The 23,812-nt window shown below is 35.5% G+C and overlaps 1 protein-coding gene across 1 annotated transcript in view; it reads left to right on the top strand.

Moving 5' to 3' along the window:
- The first annotated feature begins 9,268 nt into the window (after positions 1-9,268).
- Positions 9,269-23,812, top strand: part of LOC135225877 (nitric oxide synthase-like protein) — a 467,757-nt gene continuing 453,213 nt past the window's right edge. Inside the window, 1 exon segment of the mRNA XM_064265444.1 lies at positions 9,269-9,520. The gene's annotated coding sequence lies outside the window, so the exon portion shown is untranslated.

Raw genomic sequence — 23,812 nt, 5'->3', positions numbered from 1 at the left:
TAGAAAAAAAATAGGCACAGGTGATCAAAATATTGTGATTCAAAGAAAATGTAGTGCCATTGTCTTAAGATAGTCGGGTATCTTAGGAACGCGTGATTCAGCATCTGAGGTTAAGGAGGTTGTTTGGGGGAAATATTATCGTACTTTTATCATGGTTATTTTATTTTATGAAACAGCTGAGGTACGAAAACTTTATCCCCCGAGATGTACTTTGAATTACTGGGGCTACATTTTACAGTTCGATGATCAGGTTTAGGTAATTTAGATCAGACGACGGAAATGTTCATTCTCATTTTTCATAAGCTATTAGACGTGCTGTCAAAGGGCTAACGAAAGACGAAGCTTTGGAAAATGCATTTTTTTTCATCTGTCATGAATTGAGGTTGAAAAATTTAATTGTATGAGTCAGTAGATTATCTAAACCAGATCATCAAATTGTAAAATGTAGCCTAGGTGATTCAAAGTATTTCTCAAACCACTTCAAGGTAATGTTTCTCAGGGGAATGAAATTTTCTTATAGCAACTGTTACCTTGTGGGCATGCTTCCCCCACCCCAACCCTCCCCATACAGCCACTCCCCCTACCCGTGCTCTCCCCCATACAAAGTCCTCATTCCTACCATAAAAAAGTTCAGATAATGACTAATTCCCCCTTTAAAAATAAGCATGGTGACTGATAAAAGAGAGAGAGAGAGAGAGAGAGAGAGAGAGAGAGAGAGAGAGAGAGAGAGAGAATCCGCCATTCTGGAAGTAAAGGGTATAAATGACCATTCCCGCCGGTGGACTCTCGAGTTCGTGCTTTCCCGAACTAATATGCGTAAACCAATCGTTGGAGGATAATGTCAGAGGACGCATATACCAAATATGAGTGGGATAATTGTATGCCTGTGCATGAGTGTGTGTTACACCTGGCGGCTACGTCAAATCAGTCGGGGATGAAAGGATTAAAGAATAGTCATTCCAATTCTCGTGTTTTGGAAGACTTTGGCATTACTTCTACATTTAGCAGATAATGACATCGTTTTTGGATTTGCTCCAAATCTGTCTGTAATTAATTACCTGTTTTTGTCGCTTGTTTTTTTCTCTGTTTATTTCCGTTTTCTCTTCTATTACTGGGCAAGAGGATTTGCTCAGTGCGTGTATATGAATTGTCTTAGAGGCTTAGACTTATCATTGTTTGGGTGTATTTATTAACTTTTGATGCTTTATAACTAATGGTATATTTTGGTCTCCTTAATATCGTTTATACTTAATCTATTTATATTTTTTATTATTTTTTCTTTCGTTTTATGACGTTTTCTGTTATATCATTGAATGCATATTTGCTTTTATATATCTATGCATACATACATACATACACTATATATATATATATATATATATATATATATATATGTATGATATATGCTACATATATATATGAATATTTTATATATATATATGTATATGATATATCTATCTATCTACTATATATATATATATATATATATATATATATATATATATATATATATATATATATATCATATCTATATATACTATATATATATATATATATATATATATATATCTATCTATCTATCTATCTATATATATATATATATGATATATATATATATATATATATATTATATATATAAATATATATATGCAGTCTTACTTTTAGTAAAGGCTAGGCCCACTGCCAGTACTGTGGAAACTGCTGCCTTGCAGTGGCCTTTTTAGTAAAAGGTTATGCCCACTGCCAATAACTGTGGTTTGATGACAGCAAGGGCATGCGATAGCAAAAACCCTCTGCCAGACAATAAAGCCTGCCTGATGTTGTGAAGGATGATGCCTCTGATAGAAGTCAGTGGAGAAGGCACATCAGGCAACCGACCCCTTAATGTAGGGGTAACGGTGGGAAAGAAGAAAAGTGTGTGTGTGTGTGTGTGTGTGTGTGTGTGTGTGTGTGTGCTCGCCTGCAGGTATGCTTGTATGTGCATGTGTATACATACGCTTATACGTTCATCTTACTAATAGATGGCCTACTTAGTATAGGAAGTTGAAGCATATTCTTCATAAGAAAACAAATACGTATAGTAAAAAAAAAAAAACTTGATATACCTTTAAGCTGTTGTTGCTGTTTATGATTAAGCTGACTTAAGCCAGCACGGGCTCTTGCTCATAAAGCAGCCCGTAGCTCCTTTAAAACGTTTGACATTTCGACTCGCCCGATCTGTGTAATGAAATTCAGTAACATACAATTGCAGGGATGTAATATTGTCAGCACCTTTTCACTAGGCCTTTCTCCCTCGGCTCCCCTCGGCTGGATGGAGACAGGAATTAAATTGCAGTTCTTTTTAGGCCCCAGTCACCTTTCCTCCTCCCCTCCCTCCTCATTCTTCTTCTTCTTCTTCTTCTTCTTCTTCTTCTTCATCTTCCCACTCGCATGTTGAGGAATAACATAAGAGATAGGAATGATTTTGGACTGGTTTTCTCCATTGAGCCGATTGGTTTTGGTCACGTTTTAAACGTGTAGAGGAATCTCTTCTTCTTCTTCTTTGGGTTTTGAGGAGTTGAAGGTGTGAATGATAGTTGAGACTGATATACTTGGCTCTCTCTCTCTCTCTCTCTCTCTCTCTCTCTCTCTCTCTCCCTCTCTCTCTCTCTCTCTCTCCCGGTAGGCTTCTTTTTATAGAAAGGCGAATTATTGCATTATCTTTTTCTCCCCTCAGTTTTCAGTCTTTACCGTCTTCATTCTGGAGCGAAGAAACTTAGTTACTTATTTATCAACTTTATATATATATATATATATATATATATATATATATATATATATATATATATAACTGTGTGTGTGCGTGTGTGTTTATGTGTGTGTATATTATCACTGCAGGACAAAGACCTCAGACATGTCCTTCCACTCTCGTCTGTTTATATTATATTATATTACACACACATATATATGTGTGTGTATGCACACACATAAACACACATATAGATTTAGATAGATAGAGAGACCGACAGATAGATTTTTTTTTTTACCGATCCAACGAACCTAGTCAGGTAAGCCTAAAAACGCCCCATCAAGGAAACAAACGCTAATCAGCTGAGGAGATTCATGTCAGGAGAGAGATTAAGCAACTCGAGATCCATCACGTAAATGGCGTTGCTAATGTAAATTGCCTCTGTCCGACCTACGTCACCGAAGACCATTACGAAGATCCATCGTTTCTGTACGGATTGTTTTCCAGTTTTTATTCCGAGGTTAATGTTTCGATTCTACGTCGTCTTTGCTGTTTCGTGAATATTTTATTCGTTTTCTATTTTTTATTCTAATTTTATTTTTCTTTAAAATGACGATAAATACCAGCAGCCGACGTCGTTGAAACTAATCGTGATTGGCGGAATCTCCTTTGCACCTGCCATTGGTTGTAGTTCGAATGCTTTAGCCAATCAAGAGCACGATACGTGCTTTCGAAGATATCAGCTGTGGACATTTAGCGTCAGTTAGAAAATGATGAGAAGAGAGAGAGAGAGAGAGAGAGAGAGAGAGAGAGAGAGAGAGATGGGGGTCCATGAACGTTATAAGGAAATAAAATCGTGCATGAGGAGTGCCGTCAATTGTGGTTTTCGATTTTTTGGTAATGTTTCAGCTTCAGGCGAATACTAGAGAAATCTCTCTCTCTCTCTCTCTCTCTCTCTCTCTCGTATTTCCATGGTTCGGAAAGTTGATTTGAGAAAAAGAGACGGAGGTAAGGGTCAGGGAGGGGGTAGGTGCACTTGGATTTTGAGATTGTGATTGTTCAGATAGCCACATATCTGAGAGAGAGAGAGAGAGAGTTTGGCGTAACACTTCGCATATAAAATGAGAGAGAGAGCTAGAGAGAGAGACGAGAGAGAGAGAGAGAGAGAGAGAGAGAGAGAGAGAGAGATACGAGTACCCAAGACTTTATCTGTCACTAACATAAGTCGAAATAGAGAGGAAAAGACCCAATGAAGATCAAGAATAATAATAATAAAAAAAATTTCAATCTAATTCTTGTTCCACACCAGGTGTCAGATAGCATTCTGAAATCTTCAAGTCTTTTCGGAATTCGTTCCTATTCATTGTGCATTCCCCAGTTTAATGATATAATAAAGACAAAGAAAACTCCTTCTAATTAGTGTAATTATTACATTAATAATGGGACTAAGCCTTTCTTGGGAGACATTAGGCCAGAGTGGAATTAGCTGAATTTCTCAAGTTGGGAAGGATGAACTTCCCTTTTTGTTATATTATTTCTTTTTGAAATGGTTGAAAGGCAGATGAAAATAGTCCTGTGAATATTGGAATGCGCTGAAATCACAAAGAATTTAGATTTGCTTTTTGTTGCTACATTCGATGGCTATTTATGCGTATAGTGTATATATCTCTCTATACATTTTCAGTAGCTGTTTGTACGCACGAAATCTTACTGTTCTAGGTTGTGTTGTATTTTGGTATCATTACTAATATATTTTATTTAGAAGTTATTCGTATTATTACTAATATATTTTATTTAGAAGTTTATGATTCCGCAACTGGAAACAATAACTTAGTTGATCTTTACATTTATACTGATATATTTCTTTGTCCATAACTTTTTTTAACCTTTTTTTCCCTAAGGAGAACTTTTATGTGTAGGATTTCCATATTAGTTTGGCTGCTGAAATTTTTTCTTTTTATTTTTAGCCGACGGAAAAAATCTTCAGCCGATACTAAAATTAGTCGTGACTAGAGGAATCTCGTGTTACTCACCGCCCAAAGGTGCGATGATATTAACTACAGATATTTACCGTCAGCAAAAAATAGAAGAAGAAGAAGAAGAAGAAGAAGAGAGATCCGACTATAATGATATACTTGGGACCTGGCGACTCGTTACTGCTTTGTTAAACGTATGTTTTTAATTTCTTTACGATATTGTGTGAAAACTATAGACAAAAACATCCTATAGATACAAATTGTATTTGCGCCTTTGTTTACCGGGGTATCATGCTTAGTTATAGTCGATGAAATGGAATATTAAGTATCCCATTGACTTAACCTGTACATATCCCAATCACTTAATATTATTGCACAGAAGTATTGTTGAAATAGTTCTGAGTGCATTTGGGGGGGGGGGGTGGGGTGATTGTTTATTTCTGAAGCCTCACTATACTAGATATAATGATAAAACTACCAACACTTTATTCTTAGCGTAAAGAATTTTATTTAGATCCACAGTTCCAGGCAGTGATCACTGAATCGTCATGGTGGACCCATGATGTTAGTTGGACACCGAATAAATACAGAGTATTTATCAATATCAGTGAAGGCTAATTAGAATAAAATAACGATCGATCCCGTGCTCTTAAAAAAAAAAAAATGAGGCAGACGGCCAAACAACTTGAAGTATTAAGTAGCTCTCACTTTCAAAAGTCATTCTGGATCACTCTGAAAAGTAAAAGAAATCCTTTATTGTCATAGCCTTTTAGGTGTCGACAATGATAATGAAACAACAAGTAACTCATTGTAAGTGGCCTCGCAGACACCAGAAGAGAAACCAACTCGTTGTATGACGGAGGCTAATTACAGACATCATTTTAATGAGTGTTACTTCACGCTAACAAGTGAGAATGTGGCAAGAGCAATGACCTTGCTAATTTAACTAGGAAAATTACTCTGTAAATGTGGCAAGAGAAATTAATTGATTGATTGCTTATGGCTACTAAAACTGGCGCAAATGGCTTTCCTAATGTGACACGAGAAGTTACTTTACTTGATGTGGCAAGAGAAATGACTTTGTTACATCAAGTTGCTTTGAAGAGTTACTGCAAAGCACTAATTGTGAAGTATAAGGAAAAGTTAATTTTTTAAAAAATAAGCTCACATTCATATGGAAAAGCCATGAAAATCATTGTTTCGTTTTCCATAAGTCACAGAATTTAAGTTAGACTCCTTTAGACAAAATATCAAATTCCCTTTAACATTAATTACGAACATTATGATAATTCGACCTCAACGGGAAGCAAATGTTATTCTAAGCTACTTGATTTCTTTTGGAATAAATGTAAAATTAATCCTGTCACTTTTCAGCCACTGAATGTAATAAGAAGTTGAAGAAAATGTCAAATTGTGTAATTTTACTTGCGATTTGATTTCATGTCAAGGAATATCTCTGAAATTGTCAACGCATGTCACCTTTTAACCGTTGAACGATTTCCTGATATATTAAGATGTCAAACCGTGTCACCTTTTAGCTATTTGATTTCTTAAGAGATACGAACAATGTCAGTTCATGTCACTGTTTAGCCATTTAATCCTGGAAGAAATCGATGCAAATGTTATGTAATGTCACTTTCAGTCATTTAAACGGTATTGGATATGGATCCAATTATTATCGCCATGTCACAATTTAGCCATAGATTTCAATAGAAAGCGATGGAAATCTAAAGAAATGTCACTTCACAGCTATTTAATTTCATAAGAAATCGATTGAAATATAAAGGGATGTCGAAGTTTGCTATCTTATTTTGTGTAAATAAATCAATGAAATGTCATATCATGTCACTTTCAAGTCAATTAATTTCCTAAAAAATCGGGAAATCTGTCTGTCATGTCAATCTTATACTTATGGATTTTTCACGGAATTCGATGCAAATCCCGAAGAAGGTGTGGTTTAAGTAGAGGCCTTCGGGGATATAGAAAGCTCGATGAAAATACAAAACGATATCACTTTTAAGCCTTTAGGCTTTATCGGATTATGTCAAGATTAGCGAACCCACTATTTTTTCAAGACAATATTATACCACATTGATTTATATATAAGGATATATATATATATATATATATAATATATATATATATATATATATATATATATATATGTATATATATATATATATATATATATATATATATGTATATATATGTATATATATATATATATATATATATATATATATATATATATATATATATATATATATATATATATATATATATATATATATATATATATATATATATATATATATATATATATATATATATATAATAATATATATATATATATATATATTAACCCACGTCACTTTTAAGCAACTTGGGTTTATAAAAATTCCGCTAAAAAATATTAACCAGCTTCACTTTTAAGCATCTTGGTTTTTATAAAAATTCCCCCGAAGATATTAACCAGCGTCACCTTTATAAAAAAATTCCCCTAGAATTATTCCCCTAGAAATTAACAATGTCACTTTTCAGTTTTAAAGAAATTTGAGTATCTAAGAATGAAAATATTATTAACCCATGTCACTTTTAAGCCACCTGTTTTTATAAAAATTCCCCCAAAAACTTAACTCATGTAGTTTTAAGCCTCATGGGTTTATAAAATAAGAACAAAAATATTGACCAATGTCACTTTTAAGCCACTTGGTTTATAAAATTGCAAAAACAATATTAACCCATGTCACTTGTAAGTCACTTGAGTTTATAAGAAAAAAAAAATACTAACCTGTGTCACTTTTAAGACATTAGGCTTTAAACAAACTACAAAAAATACCAAGTCTTTTAGCCTTATGGAGTTAATGATACTGAAAAATGTATTGATATTATGAAAAATGTCAATGCTTTAAGACTTTTAAATCCCCTTTACTATAAAGTACGAAAAAATCAGTCACTGATTGTTTTATAGTTGTGGCTGCATTTTGATTAACAATTAACAATTGTCCTGGGGATGACCGTCTGACCTTTTCCGTATAGCTGACCCTCTATTATTTGGACTCATAAAGGGATAATTGATCAGGTATTGATTTGTGCAATCAAAAAGGTTACTGGATGTTGGCACATTTCGATTAGCAATACGAAATTGGCCTTGGTGTGACTTTTGACCTTCCATTGTTTTTGAGTTGATCAAATATGTTTTTTTCTATCTAAGATGTGGTAATGGTTGATCTTAGTTAAGATGCTAATACCCAAACAACGTAACGGTCCGTCGTCTTGGGTTGGTATTATACATCTATAGGCTTGTTCATACAAGGGAAAGCTTCTCTCTCTCTCTCTATCTCTTTCTTACACACCACGGAGAAGCCTCAGGTTACACACGTACTTAAGTTCTAACTTCTTTTATGATGTGTGTGAGTCAGCAACTTATTTCTGTAAAAACAGTTACTCATATGTTCATTAGTTATATATAATATATATATATATATATATATATATATATCTATATAATATATATATATATATATATATATATATATATATATAGTGTGTGTGTGTGTGTATTGTGTGTGTGTGTGTTAACTTCATTCCCTTCACGATAGCAACTTTTATGAATTTTTCTTCTGCAAAAATTTTTCTCGTGCCAGACAACACCAAAAGTTTAGTTGTAGGCGTTTATTGATATTTTTTAACCAACATTAGTTTATATTGCAGCCAGTATGGATAGCTAAAGCTAAAATTCACTATTATATTCTCGGTGAAAGAATGATCTTATAATCATTCTGGGGTATTAACGGCAGAAGGAATTCTTAATCATTAGAAGCTTTGCGTCTGAAGTTTTTAAAATTCGTCCACTAAATATCGTAAGAAGTTAGCATAATAATAATAATAATAATATAATAAGTAATAATAATAAAATAATAATAATAATAATAATAATAATAATAATCCAAGTACTTCTTCGATGAACACATATTACTTTGTTTATACCTGTTGTTAGATTGGGCAACCTTAACGGCATTTTCCCCAATTCAAGAAGAAGAAGAAGAAGAAGAAAAAAGACTATCTTTTAGCCTTCACGTATTAACTTAAATTTAGGCTACTGCTTCTTCAGCTTTCTCAATGACGTAATCTGAAACGAGTCATGCGACGGTGCCGTGTGCATGCAAGTGCGATTAAGAAGAAATGGTGACGTATTTCCTGCCTCTATTATATACGATTGACCTGACCACTTGCACGTCATGACAGAAATGAATAGCTGGAAAAATCTTACGTGTGAAATGGCTCGAGTTGCTTTTTCTGTGTGATGGCCCATAGACACGCCTTTGACTGCAACTTGTCCCGGTCACGGTTCCCCATCATCTGCCTACGCATCTTCGATTCAGCCGATATTTATCACCGAAAGGTCTTTCATAACCTGTTGAGTTCTCAGGGCAGCATTGGCTACGCTACCTGTACATCCTCTCGTCCCGCGCAGGCGATTGGCGGCGAGGCAGGGCGAGTCACTACTCGCCATCGAGATGGCCGGATCCCGAATGACTGGAGGTGTCAGTGCGCGTGCGTCTGTCGAATTGTATGCACTTCATCTTGACTGTTAAAACTGTGTGGCGAGAGAAGAAAAGTTGCAGACTTTGTCGGAGTATTGTGGGAGGAGTGAGGGAACGAGGGCTGCGGTGTAGGAGCTCCCTCGAATTAGTGATCTCACTCTAATTCTCTTTTCTCTTGCTCGGTGTTGCTTCGCGACCTGCAAAACCTAACTTGCGATCGTGTAGTGTTTCTCGCTTAACTTCGCCGACCTCCTTCCTCCTGACACACGTAAGTAAACGCCTGTAAATCTTCTCCCTCGAGGTGTTGTTGGTCATGCATTGGAAAGCAAATGATCTCGAAAGGAAAGTGGCAGAAGTAACATGTTTTCAACATTTGTTCGAACCAATTCGTTTCGTCAAGCTTTTAAATGCGGTATTTACGTACCAGTGAACGAACTGAAACTATTTCGTGTAGCGTGAAAGTTTGCCAATACATTTTTGTCCATTTAACGAGGTAGTTATATTTTTTTTATTTTTAGCTCGTAAAGTGAGACCTGACAGTGACATACTGCGTACGTTTGCAGTTTGGCCGAGTTATAATGATCCTAGTTCGGAGTTTTGCACCTTGTGGGAATGAGACCATATTTCGCAGAGAATAAAAAGTTTCGTTTTTAAAGGTTTTGGGAGCTGATCATTGCTTGTGGGAAGTTTACGAGACGTGGTGTGAATTGATCTGTACAGTAATGGAAAGTTTGGTAGTTTCAATTGTTAGATACTGTGAACTACTAGTCTGATTGTTTCCTTCGTTTAACTACTGACGATGCAGTTGCCTGCTGTAGACGTCGTCGTTAGACTAGATTTCATTTGTAAGAAAGAAAGGAAAAAAAAATGTCTTGTGGTAAGAACTCGTAATAGCTTTCTAAATAGAGATTGGGTCAAACTCTTACTAAAACACCTTAATTTTTCCGGAAGGAAAGAATCATTAGTATTTTCTAATTAAGACCCCCAAGGGTTTTAACCAAGTATGTATCCACCGTTGGGGAGTGTTTAGTACAAGCCCGTTGGGGATGACCGTAAAAACATAAAAACAAAAGCCTGTGAATATCACAAAGATAACATCACTCAAGAATTAGTTTCTAAATAACGACCCCCGGAAACCATAGGGGTCAACTATCTTGGAAAGATCCTTTCTATCTACGTAATATATATATATATATATATATATATATATATATATATATATATATATATATATATCACACAGGCAAGGAATAAGGAGTTAGAATTTTTGTCATATGGTAACCCGGTAAAACGGGTCATTAGGTCATCAGGGCAATAAAAGCATCTCCTCTCTCTCTCTCTCCGGTCTCTCTCCTCGTCTCTCTCTCTCTCTCTCTCTCCTCTTTCAATCTCCTCCTCTCTCTCTAAGTTGATCCGAAATCATGTGTGGAATCGCTGGATTAAAGTAATCGTGAAAAAAGTATAATTTTGGGTTTTGAAGTTTCGCCAATGTACCGACAGTAGTCTTCGATTTGTCTATCCAAAACAGCTCATCATTCAGCCATACTCGACCTTGGTCGATTAATACTCAGGCTATCAACTTCGTTTGATTTTAGAAAGATTAAACTCGTGCTTGAGTAGTCATCTGAGTCAACCTCGCTCAACCTTTTTGTTGATATTTTTGGGCATAAAATCTTGTTCACAAATAATTATACTTAACTTATTCAATACAATAAATTTTATTTGACCTTGATGCGTTTTGAGCCTCATAATCACTTTCACTTAAACTCACATTGAGGTTTACGCAACCTCAGACTAACCCAGTTTGACTTCACGCTCGAGACGTTTAGTCTCATTATTAACTTGCCTTCATTTACACAACCAGCCGCAGAAAACCTCACAGTCAGTTACTGAAGAAAACTGTTCAGTTAACCTCATTCGGTCTTCAAATGTTTTCTACTCAACCCCTCATCAGCTTTAATTGAACACGCAAACCTCACTCAGCATGCAATCAAATTTACAAAGATAACAAAACCTTACTGTTGATTTCTGTTCATCTCATAATGACTTTAACGTTCCATTCAATTTAACTCGCATACACAGTGTACTTAACCCCAACCAACCTCTTCTAACCCCTCAATAACACGTATTCAGCTTCATCGTAATCTCAGTAAACTTTGCAGTCAACATCACTCAACCTTGTAATGAGGTTAACTCAACCTAGCATGATCTTGCAGTATATCTGACTCGACCTGTTTTTCAACCCCACTCAACCTTGTAATAAAATCGACTCTGCCTCTGCCTTTCTCCTGCTTTTACTATAAAAATGTATTTATCCTCGTGCAAATCTCAACCTCACAGTCATATAGACTTAACCTAATTCAAACTCTTTACCTCACATTCAAATGAACTCAATTTCACAGTCAGATTAACTCAACCTCACTCGAACTCTTAACATCACAATCAAATCAACTGAACATCACCCAAATGCTTATATAACCTCACAATCACATTCACTCGACCTCTTAAACGGATTTATACAATCTCACACAAAATCTTAACCTCACAACTAAATTAACCCAACCAACTCACTAAACACTTCTAACACAATCAAACTTAACCTCAACAATCACTTCACTCAACCTCACTCAACTAAACTCACAATCACATTCTCTCAACCTCACAATCAGATTTTCACAACCTCACTTCAGACTTAGATTCACAATAAAAAATTTACGCAACCTCGCTCAAACTCAACCTCACAGTCAAATTAGCTCGACGTCACAATCAGATTTACACAACCTCACTCAAACTCTTAATCTCACAATCACATTTGCTTAACCTCACAGTCAGATTAACCCAAACCTCCACTCAATTCTTAAACCTCACAATCAGAAGTTTACACAGCCTCACTGAAACTCTTAACCCTCACAATCAACATTTGCTCAACCTCACAATCAGAAGTTTACAAAACCTCACTGAAACTCTTAACCTCACAATCACATAGCTCAACCTCGCAATCAAACTCACTATGAGAAGTTTACACAGCCTCACTCAAACTCAACCTCACAATCAAATTAACTCAACCTCACAATCAGACTAACCCAACCTCACTCCATACTCTTAACCTCACAACTCAGAAATTTACACAACTTCACTGAAACTCTTAACCTCACCATCGCATTCACTCAACCTCACAATCAGAGTTACACCGCCTCACTCAGACCCTTAGACTTACAATCAAAAGTTTACACAACCTCACTGAAACTTAACCTCACAATCAGAGTTACACTACCTCACTGAAACTCTTAATCTCACAATCACATTAGCTCAACCTCACAGTCAGAATATCCCCACTTCACTCTGACTCTTAATCTCACAATCAGAAGTTACACAACCTCACTGAAACTCTTAACCTCACAATCAAATGAACTCAACCTCAAAATCAGATTTACACAGCCTCACACAAACTCTTAACCTTACAATCACATTAGTTGAACCTCAAAATCAGATTAACCCCACCTCACTCAGCGTCTTAACCTCACAGTCACATCCACTCAACCCCACAATCAAATGTACACAGCCTCGTTGAAGGTCATTCCTCGTCAGTGATATTCACGAAGCTTCTACTGTAGCGAAGTCAGTGCAGAAGGTTAAATGTGAACATATTCCGTTAACCTTTCCCAAATGAGTTTGTTCTTTATCGTCTCATTTGCTGCTGTATTCCTCGTCGGTGTTATTCCTCTCTTTAGTGTTGCTTTCGTCGTGTTCTGGTTTTTATCTTGACTTCGGTTTTGCGAGATGTCGTTATCTACGTGCCGGAAAAATGTTAACGTTTTCATTTTTGTTCGCTATGAAAATGTTCAATTTTTTTACAGGGCGCCTAAGAGAACGTGAGCATTTATTGTTGTTAACATTCTTTGCACTATATATATATATTACATTATGTATAGTTACAAATATGTATATATGTATATATATATGCATATGTATATATAAAGCTCCTTGTATGAAGGCTTGTTCTTTTTTCAGAAAAGTCAATATTTTTGCTTTCTGAACAAGATCTATTAGCAAGAGAATTCGAAAGAACGGGAAAAAAATAACTGATCTCTCTCCTCTCTCTCTCTCTCTACATTAATGAGGGTTCAATTAGTAAAATAAGAAGAAACGTACTTGCCTGTGTAATTAGTGAATAAACTCGCGAGCGATTTCTTGTGATATCTACTTCGGGGACGGTTTGTACTGGTAGCGTGAAGGTCAGTTATGAGACCGGAATAAAAGAAAAAGTAAAAAACGGGAATGGCCCGTATCATAAGCCTATACATTTTCATTTTAAATATGCATATATAAGTGTGTGTAAATGAATATATATGAATAATATATATATATTACACATATATATATTTATATATGTATATCTCTATATTATATACCTATATATATATATATATATATATATATATATATATATATATATATATATATACTCTGTATATGTTATACATACATTCATACTGTACTGTACATATGCACACACATATAGTATACACTTGTATATACTGTAATTATATATATATATATATATATATATAATATATATATATATATATATATTATATTATTAGTATATATATAGTAGAGCAGAGAGAGAGAGAGAGAGAGAGAGAGAGAGAGAGAGAAAAAAATTATGTATGCCTGTCTGTATGTGTGTTTTAATACAACCCACGTACTATCGTACACATTTATCATTTGCACATAACACACAGGCTGACCGTCATTGGGTTGGAACAAGAAAGAGAAATAACACATTTCCGTGACAACAAAAGCCGACAAGTAACTGGAAGGTACTTATGTAATTACCAGCGATACATTGCCATAAGAGAGAGAGAGAGAGAGAGAGAGAGAGAGAGAGAGAGAGAGAGAGAGGTTGGAAACATAATTATCTACTTACGAGTTGTAGTTTTCTTACCAATAGAGAATGTAAGATCTACGTTTTGATTAGTCTTCTCTTTCGCCGTCTATATTTCAATAATATTTTTTTTTTTGGTTTTTTTTTGGCGAAAGGGGTGTTTTTGAATTATTTTCTAACCGAGTGGAGGTTTAATTAGCACTGAGACTGTAATGCTGTTTAAGTAAAATGACTTCTCGTATATTTATTATTGTGCTCGACGTTGAGTTATCACCATGTTGGACGCTTGATTATTCTTGTGTTAGGGTTTAAGTTTTGTCGTTTTTTTAGGTTTAATTATGAGTGTGTGTGAGGTTTAATCACTAGTGCTTCTAATGTTTGAATGACAAGTGTTTTGACGGCTCATTTTCATCACAGATAAGATCTTTATCGTCGTTGTTACACGGATTTCAAAGGTTAATAAGTACCGAAGGATATTTATAAAGTTTTTATTTATTTGTAATATTTTTGGGTTGAAGTGAACCAAGGAGAGTGTCTTTTGGTTGATGACGATTGCGAGAGAAAAGTTCAATGTGTAGAGAAGTGAGCAGTTGATTTTGAAGTGAGGATAATTCTTGGGGAAGTGAGGAAAAACTTTCTGGAAGTGAGAACCCTTGAGAAGTGAAGAAGTGACGTTTGGAGTGAGGAGAAATGATTAGAGGCGCGGATGATAGAAGTATTATGAGAATTATTGAGGAGTGAGAGTATTACTAAGGAATGAAAATGGCGAAAAGGGCTGAGAATGATTAGAAGTGAGAACTGTTGAGAAGTGAAGAAACTAAGAGTGAGGAGAAATTTTTAAAGGCACAGGCTGGATGATTACGTCTTCAGGAGAATTACTGAAGAGTCAGGAGAATTATGGGAGAGGAAGAGAAGGAGAAAAAACGATCTAAGAAGGTGAAATTATAAAAAACTGAAAGTAGTTACGGCGAACTGAAGACAGTCACTGAGGGAAGAGATGGCCAAGAAGTCAGGAATGTCAATGTAGAAAGTGAGAACTGTTGAGGAAGAAGAATGTTTGAGAAGTGAGGAAAATTGCGATGGAGATGTTAATTGTATTACCCTCCTTTGCTTGTTGATGTTTGGCTTTTTGAAAGGTGAACAATTTGTTTTCAATAACCTTTAGGAGTGTGCATTTCTGTTATCTGTTACGCTTCTTTGTATTTTCATATAGATTCATATTAGTCGTATTTCAGCTTTTATTAATTTTCCGTTAATATTAGTCTTGCAATATATAATATATATATATATATATATATATATATATATATATATATATATATATATATATATATATATATATATACATATATTACATATATAATGAATATATGTACATGTTTATACATGTATATTATGTATGTCTGTATGTAATTATATATGAATGTATGCATGTATGTGTGTACGTATGTATATGAGGGCCTGTTATAAACCTGTAAATTTGTTTGTGATGGAGAGAGAGACATGCCTATTTTTGACATGCAACTTCATTGGGGCTGAGAGAGAGAGAGAGAGAGAGAGAGAGAGAGAGAGAGATAGATAGAAATACTTATGCCACTCGACAAGTATATTCGGTACCTTGACAGAGAGACCTCTTGACACTTTGTCACCCGGCCTTCAGCAGGAGACCTGAAGCACCCACTTTCTTTGCGTGTCTTCTAATTTGAGTGTCCATGCTTAAATAACCAAAGCCTTTCCATCATTGTTTATCCCAAGAAACAAAGTTTTTTTTTTTTTTGTTTTTTTTTTTTTTTTTTTTATACGGATGATCCGCCCTTAAGCTCGAAGTTTACCGAGCCCAGCCATGAATGGACTGTAAATTACATTTCTATTTATAATTCATTATTTTGTCGAGCGCACCTGGGCGCCCGAATGCAGTTATAAACACATGGCAAAGGCGCTCGTCTGTAGGTGGGATGATTTTTGCGGTGTAGTTTGTGGTGTCTGTTTGGTTTGTCTGTCTATTTCTGCGTATCGTGGATGTGGGATGATTTCTAACCATGGTACATGTCTGTCTGTTTCGTTTGTTGTGTATGTGAGGTGATGTTTAATGCTGATGGTACATGTCTGTCTGCCGTCAATAAGAGTTGACATTTCTGTCTATTTGTGTCGGTCGTAGATGTGTAATGGCATTCCCGACTGTCTTTGTGCTGCGTTGTGAATGTGTTTGCTATTTCCGCTGGCCTCTCGTTTCACTCAAATACATTCCGGAATTTCCCTTCACATTTGCGTATGCATGCGATATGGAAGCGCAAGTGATTGTTCTTGAGAGAGAGAGAGAGAGAGAGAGAGAGAGAGAGAGAGAGAGAGAGAGAGAGAGAGAGAGAGAGTGTGTGTGTGCTGGTGTTTATGTTTCTGCGTTGCGGCGTCGACGCTCAGGTAATACGTCCCTCAATCACACCTATGTCACCCACAGGCCGTATCTCCACTTTAATTAAAGGAGCCCATGCATTCCATCGGTTTTAAAAGGCATTTCAGTGAGGTCAATTTCTCTCTCTCTCTCTCTCTCTCTCTCTCTCTCTCTAAAACACTGAGAAACATTGGAGTTCTGAAATTTGGGACATGAGCTCTGATTTCATGATTAACGTTAATATATATCAGTGGTGACTCTCTCTCTCTCCAAAAAACTGAGAAACATTGGAATTCTAAAGTTGGGTCATGATTAACGTAAAATATATGTATCAGTTCTCTCTCTCTCTCTCTCTCTCTCTCTCTCTCTCTCTCTCTCTCTCTCTAAAATGGATTTCTTGAGTCTGTTTTGTGGACTTCTAGAGATATTTCAGCGCCACCCGCCCTCCAACCCCCACCCCCACCCCCCCTCTCTCTCTCTATGCTTGTATTTGTCTTGCTGCAGGCAATGCCTAACGTAATTTAATCGTTGTACTAATTATTCTCGCAAGATAAACAGTTATACTTTTATGATATTCCTCGCCGTTGTGTATGTATGTAGTATGTATATATATATATATATATATATATATATATAGTATACATATACTATAAAATATATATATATATATATATATATATATTATTCTATATATATTTTATATACTATATATATATTAGTGTGTGTACACAAACCAACTTTGTCAATCAACCAGTGACAACTTGAATAAACTGTATTCTGTGTTGTAGAATATTTCTCTCTGTTTTATGACTCTTCCATTTGCAAATTGATGAAAGTAAAGAGCGACAAGAATGACTGGTATATTTCAAAAAATGTTCTTCACCATTAACGCGTGTTATCTTGGGCTACGCATGATCACAATGCTTTATTATTTATGACTTATTTACCCCGTGAAAGAAAGTTTTTTGTCTTTATATTTGTGTAGTTGAACATTATTCGACAGCAAATTTTATTCCTCATTAACTTTGACATTTTCATCTACGTTAATGTGGTAGTTGATACTCAGGAGTACTCATTTACATCTTGCTATCTTGGCATAAATATTTATTTACATTATGGTTACATGCACATGTACAAATTGCTATTCCGGTCACATGTAGACACTATGCAAAACTTTCTTCTCTAGATTAATTAACTGAAATTTAACTGGCTCTAACATTTTTTTTATTTTTTTATTTGGCAGTTTTTTCCAGTTGTCATGTAACAGCATATTCCGCAAATTAAACCTTACGATTTGCACTTAATTTCCTATTTCAATATGCGACCAAAAAAGCATAAACTTGTTAAAAAGTCCTGGTATCAATGAATAAAAATGACCCGACGAAGAAACGACAAGAAAAGCGAAGAATGTGTCTTAGGTAAAATTGTACGTGCAACATCCTATTTTTTTCTTAGTGCTCTTTTTCTCGTGTTAAGTCAAACAGAATAGTAATGGGGAAATTAGGCATCTGAATTTTGACGCTACGTCTTTTTTCGTTTTGGCTCAATTTTTTTATTATTATGATTCATCTCTTTGTAAATAACAAAAAGAGTGACAGAAATGTGCACAATTATCTTGACTTCACGACTGGATAAAAGATCCCATAATTAGATATATATAAATTCAATAATTACGATACATTAGAATGGAAGGAATAACCCAGTTTTCAATTTCTTTACGGGGGGTGGGGTTGGTGAACTTTTTTGAATCGTTTGTTCAGTTTAGTTCAGATACTGACTCAGATATAAGCCCTAGAGCATCAGTATTTGATATTATTGTTATGTAAAAGGGTTTTCTGGAATCTCTTCATGTAATACATATACTTTAAGCTAACCTATTTATTTTGTGAGTATACATTGTTCATTTGCACCTGTCTTTTCTGGCACTCTCAGCATATTTATTTTTTCCGGCTCGCCTTGTTTATTTGTAAGTGTATTTATAAGTAAAATATTTTATTAGTGCTTTGTACGTTAATTTGTTCATGCTTTTTGTTCATTGTCACATTTCTTTGCTTGTGCCCTTTGTTCATATCTACGTTCGTGTATTCGTTTACTTTGTTCATGTTAATGGTAAATTGTTATTGCATTTTGTACATTTCTGCCTACCTTATTCGTGTCTTTCATTTCATTAGTATTGAGTTGTTCGTGCAATTTGTTCAAGTCGTGTTTGCATTTATGTGCCTTGGTTATTCGTTTGTACTTTCAGTTATTCGCGAACTTTGTTCATTTGCATGGTCTTGGTTCATTAAATCTGTTGTTCCTCTCTGCTACTAGAGTACAGCGTACCTTTGTCCGATTCCATTGTTCAGTCGCCTTTAATTCAATTTTCCTCTCACGCTTATTCAGTTTCAAAGGTAAAACACACACATAGAGCAAATATGTCTATTTGTGTGTGTATGTATGTATGTGTATATATTTATTTTCATATATATGAATTTTCAAGTGTCTGATATGACAGAAATTCTCATTTTCTTCCATTTACGAATGTAGATGTATAAGTCTTCTGTCATTTGTCTTTTTTCATATTAACTAACGGCTGGCTGGCATAAGGCTAGCTTAATCACCAACAACAGATGGTCCTTCTGTTCTGTGGAATTTTGGGCCTTCTGTTCATGTTTGTCTTTTTTTAATGGCTGTTGGATGTGAGTTTTTCTGATAATAATAATAAATAAGTAAATAATGACAATAATTTTGCAAACGGTCTCGTGAAGTTGTAAAACCTTTGCAAAATGTAACCATGCTTTGGTTATTTTGCAAAACAAAACTTGCCTTTTGATTTTTTTTTTATTCAAAGGTCCATATAATGTTTCATGCTCGTATCTCCTAATCTATGGGGACCATGATTCTTTTTGAATCCCCGTCTCCGATGATACGCTAAAACATTACGGGGTCATGATAAAAATTGCTTAAAGTTGCGTTGCTGGTGGTGGACCGGTAGAGACTAGGTGGCATCCCCTGATGTGATTTGTGTAAAAAATTGGAAACGATAAGTTCTGGGACATTTCGAATTCGAGGCCGATCTCGTGGTGTTTCGATAAAACTGATTATGGAAGGAGTCGCTGTTTTATGCGTTTGAGGGTTTCATGGGGACAGAAGGATGTATTGAATTCCTCCAGCTTTATGTTTAGAAATTATGATGATCTGGGGGTGGGAAGTGCAAAGTTCCCCGAAGTGTATATCTGGTTATAGATATTTCTGAAGGGCATGCTCTATTCTTAAGAATATACTTGAGGATTGTTAACTTATCCCTAATAACTATAAGCTTAAGTCGCAGAGAGTATACCTGCTGTTGTGTTTTCTGGGTCTATGTGGTTTATGCCATTATTGTCTCTACTATTGGAGTTGAGCGAAAGGCCCTGAGGAGCGGCTCTGTTTCTACGCAATTGGGGGATGGTGGCTGATCTGAATCTTAATGACTTGCTCTTAATCTTCAACTTTCACGTTTAGTTTTCATAAATCTCCTTTGGATATGTACACCATCCAAGTTTGGCTATTATAAACTTCTACTGGGTATCTCCGTAATGCAGGTTTAGTTTTCTTAGATCCAAATACATTGTGTTTAGTTTTTGCGCAATTTCAGTAAGGCTCGTCTACATATCACAGATCTGCCGAACTCATGTCAAGTTACCTTTTTGTAAACCTCAATTTACATGAAACAAAGAGAGGTTAATATAATAGAATATAACGAATGAAAGAACAAAGTGATTCGTCCTGATGAGGGATATTTACAAGAAACATTTGAATGGAAAGGTTTGGTCGAGAACAGGGAATATTTTACTCGTCAAGTTCGCAAAAGGAAAATTTTAACCAAAACTTGGAGGTCCTTCACAAAAAAGAACCATTTTCTTTTGATAAAACTGCTTACAGCTACTCAAAAGTCTTTCTTGAGACGTCTCAGAGAGGAAAAGCTTTTTATTTTTTATGCAAATGATAAGGATATGCAAATGGAAAGCGTAGCTTTAAAGGTTTTGAAAGGAAAGAGTAATTTTAAAGTGTCACATGTGGAAGGCTTACCTGCAGAGCTTTACAGTGTGCAGGATTAATCATTGCAAAGTCCCACAGAGAAAGCTCTGCTAACGCAACTGACCCTCGGGGGAGGAGACTCGCTTCAAAGCCAAATACACATCGGGAGATAAACTCTACTATAGTGTACATACAGACATGTAAAAGTTACTCCTACCCCAGTGACAGCCTTCTTTCCTCACCCTAACCCCTTCTCTGGGTGACTCTCCCCCTCCCTTAGTGACTGTCAGCTATCCCCCCACCCCCCAAAAATAAATATTCTGGTGTCAGGATTTTTTTAGAGCTAAGGAAAAATTGAAAGTGTTGGGTTTCCGACTTCGTGATTTCAATATCTGGTCTTCTATCATATTGTTCATGAAAGTTTGCAAAATTCTCTCTTTTTTTTCTTCGTATATTCTGCTGGCGGGACAGTCTGACACGAGAGAGAGAGAGAGAGAGAGAGAGAGAGAGAGAGAGAGAGAGAGAGAGAGAGAGAGAGAGAGAGCACTATTTTTGTTACTGAGTTGTTGTTCGTCAGGGACAGCAAGCCTGTCTATTAAACAGAAGAAAATTAAAATAGAATTCGAAACACGGCAGATATGAGTGAGCTAAGATTTTCTTAATAAATAACGTAAGAGGTGGATGTAATAAGTCGGCTGATGGAACTGCCTTTTAAAAACATTACATGCATAAATATTGTCCCTGAAACTAATTACATCACAAGATTTTCCAGGTAAATTTTTTGCACTGCTTCAATACGATAATACTTATGCATTGTCTGGCCGCCGAGCAAAATGATCCGTTAATTAATTAATTTTTCTATATACATATTTATGAAGAAGAGCATTTTATCCTACTAGAGCAATAATTTGAAAATGGCAGCATTGCATTAACAAAGTTCGAACTAAACTTGCTCAGACAGACGAACATGCCTAAGGCCGTTCAAGGGCTACGACCAATTCCGTAGGCGGGTAGTGCTGTCAGTGCACCTCACGTAGTGCACTATAGGCATTACTTAAGGTTCTCTACAACGTCCCTTCTGTCCCTAGCTGCAATCTCTTTCATACTTTTACCGCACCTCGGTTCATATTCTTTTCCATTTGACTTTCCAACCTCTCCCAACAATTGATTCATAGTGGAACTGTGAGGTTTCCCTGTCAGTACTGGATGACCCCATGCGTCCCAGCGCTTGGCCATTGGCCTCAAGTCTATGATCCAAGGCCAACGACGATGACACTGCTGTCTTCCTACAAGAAAACAAAAGTAATGATTATGATAAGTAAGAAAAACATAAACAAAAACAACAACAACAGAAAGAAGTGCATTTTATCTTGACACTTAAAGAGCTGAGAATGGAATGCAATTAGCTGGAGAACGTCTTATTTCAGTTGGGACAAGAAACTTCCGTATAGGAAGGGAGCTTGGGAGAGAGGGGAGGAAACGGGAGAGAGAAAGAGGTAAGTTGACGTGAAGATGAGAGAGAGAGAGAGAGAGAGAGAGAGAGAGAGATGGCAGTGAAATGAAACCTATAAGTAAAATACCACGGATAAAAAACGCTTTTAAGAGGAAGAGCTTCTTCCGTCTGTCCGTCTGTATTTCCTTATATGTAGGCTTTTTCATGTGAGTGAGTTGACATAGTTACTTTAGCTAAGGAAAGAAGGAATATAGAATTTAGGCCAAAGGCCAAGAACTGGGACCTTTGAGGTCATTCAGTGCAGAAAGGGAAATTGAGAATAGTAAGGTTTGAAAGGTATAATAGGAAGGAAAACTCGCAGTTCCACTATGGAACAATTGTTAGGAGAGCGTGAATATCAAGACGGAAAAAAGAGAATATGAATGGAGGTACAGTAAAACGAATGAAAGGGGTTGTAGCTAGGGGTCGAGGGGACTGCTGCAAAGAACCTGAAGTATTCCCTACAGTGCAACGCGTGTGGCACACTGACGGCACTACCGTCCACCCCCCAGCGAGGACTTTATGAACTAAAGAGTCAAACTTTCCCGGTATGTTAATGGATGGCATCCGACGCTCTTTTGTTATTTCATCCTGTGCGTGTTCGTTTGTTCAATTGGGGAATTTTCCCGTTGTCACCGTGATTTTTATGACTCTTATTACCTTTTGATGATCTTTCTTATTTCGTGGTGCATGAATCATTTTTTCAACATTAATTCGCTTCAACTAATCAGGGGTGGCTGTAGATAAAATGTAAGACAGTAGTCACTGTTACACTCATACTTTATTGCTGAATCGTGGATGAACCCTTTCTACAGAAAATTTAATGTTTTATATATACATATATATATATATATTATATATATACATGTACTATATATAATATATATATATATATATTATATATATATATATAGATATATATATATATGAAATATCTTTACTGTAATACAACAGTATAATTTGAAGATAAAAGGCCCATAAAATACTTTTTGAACGTTGCAACCATATATTTCGAGCACATCCTTCTGTGCTCATGATCACTGGTAAAGTATGGACATAGAATATCTTACAAGAGTTTTACCAGTGATCAGGAGCACAGAAGGAAGTGATTGTTTTTATGGGCCTTTATCTTCATATATATATATATATATATATATATATCTATATATATATCTATATATATATATAGTATATACGTATATATATTATATCCTATAGTACGTAATATTACCTATATAGCTGTAAAGTTTAGATAATATAGCCGATATATAAGTTATACATATAAATATATACATCTATGTATGTATGTGTGTATACATATATGTTATGTCTATAAAATAGTTCTTGTTAAAGCTGAATTCCATCTATTAAAGGTAGCTCACGAAAACACCAAAAGAGTAGATTTTGCTCAATAAAATCTACCCCTTTGGTGTATAAATGGGCTACCTTTATTAGAGGTATATTGCATAAGTATGTATGTGTGCACGCATACATGCAGACATACAGAAGCACCCAACATGTAATTTTCTCTCACTTCGGAGATAATCCTCGAGTTTCCTCTAACCTTTATTCCACTGTTTAGAGGAAATGAAACGATGTTTTTTTTCTTATCTTTTATGAGAAGTTGATTGACGCAAATAACGTAGAATATTTCCTAATGACAACGACTATTCATGACTGAAGGCAGCTGTTGATCGTTTTTGCGGCATTCGTGAATGCGGTTAACGAGCTGATTACATTCTCTCTTCAAATTGCTGATGACTTTTCTGTGATGTAATTAAATGTGTAGG

Source organism: Macrobrachium nipponense, chromosome 20 (genome assembly GCF_015104395.2).
Source record: "Macrobrachium nipponense isolate FS-2020 chromosome 20, ASM1510439v2, whole genome shotgun sequence".
Taxonomy (NCBI): domain Eukaryota; kingdom Metazoa; phylum Arthropoda; class Malacostraca; order Decapoda; family Palaemonidae; genus Macrobrachium; species Macrobrachium nipponense.
Note: the sequence above shows the minus strand (reverse complement) of the source record. Positions and strands in the feature narration are given on the sequence as shown.